The sequence below is a fragment of the Triturus cristatus genome, chromosome 9, assembly GCF_964204655.1.
Source record: "Triturus cristatus chromosome 9, aTriCri1.1, whole genome shotgun sequence".
In the NCBI taxonomy this organism is placed as follows: Eukaryota; Metazoa; Chordata; class Amphibia; order Caudata; family Salamandridae; genus Triturus; species Triturus cristatus.
In genome coordinates this window covers 748,064,794-748,069,793 of record NC_140592.1, presented here as the reverse complement: position 1 = coordinate 748,069,793, position 5,000 = coordinate 748,064,794, and positions in this window count along the sequence as shown.

Below are 5,000 nucleotides of genomic sequence, written 5' to 3'. Positions count from 1 at the left end.
GGCTCCCCGGCCACGACGGAACCCCGTCCCGGGCCTTTGGCAGTGCCGCAGGCCGGGGGACAGGGCCCGGGGACGGAGACCCCGACCCGGGGCCCGGCCGGGCCCCTGGAACCAGCCGGGGCTCCCGGGACCGCAGGCGATGGGGAAGCCTCCCCGGGCCCTCCGGACCGCGCCCCGGGCACCCTGCCACGCGGAAGGACCCAGGACGGAGCCCGGGGCGGGGAGGCCGCCCTCCCCGGGGCCCCCAGGGGCCCGGCCGGGGCTCCGGAACCCAGACGAGCGAGGGGAGGCTCCCCGGCCACAACGGAACCCCGTCCCGGGCCTTTGGCAGTGCCGCAGGCTGGGGGACGGGGCCCGGGGCCGGAGACCCCGACCCGGGGCCCGGCCGGGCCCCTGGACCCAGCCGGGGCTCCGGGGACCGCAGGCGCAGGGGAAGCCTCCCCGGGCCCTCTGGACCCCTCCCCGGGCACCCTGCCACGCGGCAGGACCCGGGACGGAGCCCGGGGTGGGGAGGCCGCCCTCCCCGGGGCCCCCAGGGGCCCGGCCGGAGCTCCGGGACCCAGACGAGCGAGGGGAGGCTCCCCGGCCCCAACGGAACCCCGTCCCGGGCCTTTGGCAGTGCCGCAGGCCGGGGGACTGGGCCCGGGGCCAAAGGCCTCAACCCGGGGCCCGGCCGGGCCCCTGGAACCAGCCGGGGCTCCGGGGACCGCAGGCGCAGGGGAAGCCTCCCGGGGCCCTCCGGACCCCTCCCCGGGCACCCTGCCACGCGGCAGGACCCGGGACGGAGACCGGGGTGGGGAGCCTGCCCTCCCCGGGGCCCCCAGGGGCCCGGCCGGAGCTCCTGAACCCAATGCAGCCACGGGAGGCACCCCGGCCGCAACGGAACCCCGTCCCGGGCCTTTGGCAGTGCCGCAGGCCGGGGGACGGCGCCCGGGGCCGGAGACCCCGACCCGGGGCCCGGCCGGGCCCCTGGACCCAGCCGGGGCTCCGAGGACCGCAGGTGCAGGGGAAGCCTCCCCGGGCCCTCCGGACCCTTCCCCGGGCACCCTGCCACGCGGCAGGACCCGGGACGGAGACCGGGGCGGGGAGGCCGCCCTCCCCGGGGCCCGGCCGGAGCTCCTGAACCCAATCCAGCCACGGGAGGCACCCCGGCCACAACGGAACCCCGTCCCGGGCCTTTGGCGGTGCCGCAGGCCGGGGGACGGCACCCGGGGCCGGAGACCCCGACCCGGGGCCCGGCCGGGCCCCTGGACCCATCCGGGGCTCCCGGGCGCGCAGGGGAAGGCCCTCCGGCCACCCTGCCACACGGCAGGACCCAGTTGCCGGCTGAGGACCGAGAGGGGTCCCAGAGTACCCTGTCCCTAGTAATCCGGAGGAAGGCTACCCCCCGTTCTTGAAACCCGCACGCTCCGAGTGACGGAGGGGACCCTAGGGGCGAACGCACCCGGCCTCCTGGAGCCCCGGCTGGGATCTGAGAGGCAAATGGACCCTCATCGGGACTTCCAGGCCTGGCCCTGCCATCTGGTCGCCCCATTGGAAAGCATTGCGCGCGACCAGATGGCCGAGGGGAAAGGAGCCACCAGGTGGCCGGCAACTGAAAGGACTCCCGCCTGCCCACCCACCAGGGGCTCGGGGTGGGGACTCTGCTTCCCGGCTGGGCCTCAGGCACGGGGAGGACCACCGGAGCTCTCGGGGCCTGGGCGTACCCGGGGGAGGACTGCCCGGGACCCGTGGAGCCCGTCCCTGGGCACTTTGCCATGCCGCGGCCCGGAGGAGGGAAGCCCCGGGGACCTGGGAGGATGTTGCCCGGGCGTAGCCCATCTGGTCCCCGGCAATGAACCGCACAACCCCAGCATGGGTGTTTCGGCATACCCTGCCCCTACTAATCCGGAGGAAGGATACCCTCCTTTCTTGTAACCCGCGCGCTGCGAGTGACGGAGGGGACCCTAGGCGCGGACGCGCCCGGCCTCCTGGAGCCCTGGCTGGGATCCGGGAGGCGAATGGACCCTCATCGGGACTTCCAGGCCGGCCCGGCCATCTGGTCGCCCCATTGGAAAGCATTGCGCGCGACCAGATGGCCGAGGGGAAAGGAGCGACCGGATGGCCGGCAACTGAAAGGGCTCCCGTCTGCCCGAGCCATAGCGGTAGGGCTCCCGCCTGCCCACCCTCACACCAAGGGCTCGGGGGGGGACTCTGCTTCCCGGGTTGGCCTCGGGCACGGGGAGGTCCACCGGAGCTCTCGGGGCCTGGGCGCCCGGGGGAGGACTGCCCGGGACCCGTGGAGCCCGTCCCTGGGCACTTTGCCATGCCGCGGCCCGGAGGAGGGAAGCCCCCGGAGGCCTTGGAGGATGTTGCCCGGGCGTCGCCCATCTGGTCCCCGGCAATGAACCGCACAGCCCCAGCATGGGTGTTCCGGCATACCCTGCCCCTAATAATCCGGAGGAAGGATACCCCCCTTTCTTGTAACCCGCACGCTGCAAGTGACGGAGGGGACCCTAGGCGCGGACGCGCCCGGCCTCCCGGAGCCCTGGCTGGGATCCGGGAGGCGAATGGACCCTCATCGGGACTTCCAGGCCGGCCCGGCCATCTGGTCGCCCCATTGGAAAGCATTGCGCGCGACCAGATGGCCGAGGGGAAAGGCGCGACCAGGTGGCCGGCAACTGAAAGGGCTCCCGTCTGCCCGAGCCATAGCGGTAGGGTTCCCGCCTGCCCACGCAGGGCTCCGTGGCTGCAGGGCTCTGGGCCTGCAGGGCTCCGGGGCTGCAGGGCTCCGGGGCTGCAGGGCTCCGGGGCTGCAGGGCTCTGGGCCTGCAGGGCTCTGGGCCTGCAGGGCTCCGGGGCTGCAGGGCTCCGGGGCTGCAGGGCTCTGGGGCTGCAGGGCTCCGGGGCTGCAGGGCTCCGGGGCTGCAGGGCTCCGGGGCTGCAGGGCTCTGGGCCTGCAGGGCTCCGGGGCTGCAGGGCTCCGGGCCTGCAGGGCTCCGGGGCTGCAGGGCCTTGGGCCTGCTAGGGTTCCGGGCCTGCAGGGCTCCAGGGCTCCGTGCTGAAGGGCTCCAGGGTCTGCAGGGCTTTGGGGCTGCAGGCCTCGGGGGACGCCCGGGAGACCCATGGAGCCCGTCCTGGGCACTTTGCCTCGCCGCGGGCTGGAGGAGGAAGCACCCGACGCCCCGGGGAAGTGTCGTCCGGGCTTGGCCCATCTGGTCCCCGCCTGAGAACCGCAATCCCCAGGAGGGGTGTCCCGGCATACCCTGCCCCTACTAATCCGGAGGAAGGCTACCCACCTTTCTTGTAACCCTCGCGCTCCGAGTGACGGAGGGGACCCTAGGCGCGGACGCGCCCGGCCTCCTGGAGCCCTGGCTGGGATCCGCGAGGCGAATGGACCCTCATCGGGACTTCCAGGCCGGCCCGGCCATCTGGTCGCCCCATTGGAAAGCATTGCGCGCGACCAGATGGCCGAGGGAAAGGTGCGACCAGATGGCCGGGACCGGAAGGACTCCCAGCTGCCCACACCGAGCCATAGCGGTAGGGCTCCCGACTGCCCTTGCAGGGCTCCGGGGCTCTGCACCAGGGTCCCTTGTCCCGGGCAGATGGACACTTGGCAGGCCGCAGGACGTGGGATCCCAGGCCCTGACCAAAAATCAGGAGGCCCGGGGCCGGTCCCTGCTTCTCAACACAGCCAGGCTGGGGAGGTCGGGGAGCCTGCCCAAGCACGAGGGACCCGTCCCGGGCACACAGTCCATGAGGTTGTGCGCTCGTTTTCCACAATTTTCTTCAGAATAGTGCGTAGTTGCGCTAGGCAAAGTCCGCCCAGCCCTACTCAGGATGTGCTCTCGTTTTCCACAAATTTTTTTAAAATTCTGCTACGCAAAGTCCGCCCAGCCCTAAGCAAACTCCTACTACGCAGTGGAAAGGACTTAGCCAGCCACCCACCCACCTGGCCCGGTCCCTGCTTCTGATCCCAGCCAGGTCTGGGGAGACTCCCTTCGCCCAATGGACCACGTCACGGGCACCCGGACCCTTACCAGGCCGCAGGACGGGTTCTCACAAACCACACGGTTGTATAGGGGTGGGCAGAAAACTACGCTCCGTCAGCGTAGCAGATAAAGCCAGCCACTCCTGCACACCGGCCCGGTCCCTGCTTCTGATAGCAGCCAGGCCGGAGAGAGCCTCCCTGGGCCCCGGTGGACCCCTGTCTCCAGCACCTAGACCCTCGGCTGTCTTGCAGGACGGGGGTGGCTCACGCACCCCGGGGCCCGCCGGACGGTGCAAGAGCCCCGGGCCCGGTCCCAGCTTCAGAACCCTAGCCAGGCCGGGGAGAAACTCCCTGGGCCCCGGTGGACACCCTTCCCCAGCGCATGGACCCTCGGCTGGCTTGCAGGACGGGGGGCTCCCGCTCCCTGGGACACTGGGACGGAGCACAAGCCCCGGACCCGGGCCCAGCTTCCGAACCCCAGCCAGGCCAGGGAGAGCCTCCCCGGGCCCTGGTGGACACCCTGTCCCCAGCGCCCGGACCCTCGGCTGGCTTGCGGGACAGGGGGCTCCCGCACCCCGGGAACGGAGCTCCAGCACCGGGCCCGGGACCAGCTTCCGGACCCCCAGCCAGGCCGGGGAGAGCCTCCCCGGGCCCCGGTGCACACCCGTCCCCAGCGCCCGGACCCTCGGCTGGCTTGCGGGACAGGGGGCTCCCGTACCCCAGGATGGAGCTCCAGCACCGGGCCCAGCTTCCGGACCCCCAGCCAGGCCGGGGAGAGCCTCCCCGGGCCCCGGTGGACACCCGGTCCCAGCGCCCAGACCCTCGGCTGGCTTGCGGGACAGGGGGCTCCCGCACCCCGGGAACGGAGCTCCAGCACCGGGCCCAGCTCCCGGACCTCCAGCCAGGCCCAGGGAGAGACTCCCAGGGACCCGGTGGACACCCTGTCCCCAGCGCCCTGACCCTCGGCTGGCTTGCGGGACAGGGGGCTCCCGCAGCCCGGGAACGGAGCCGCACCCTGGGACGGAGCTCC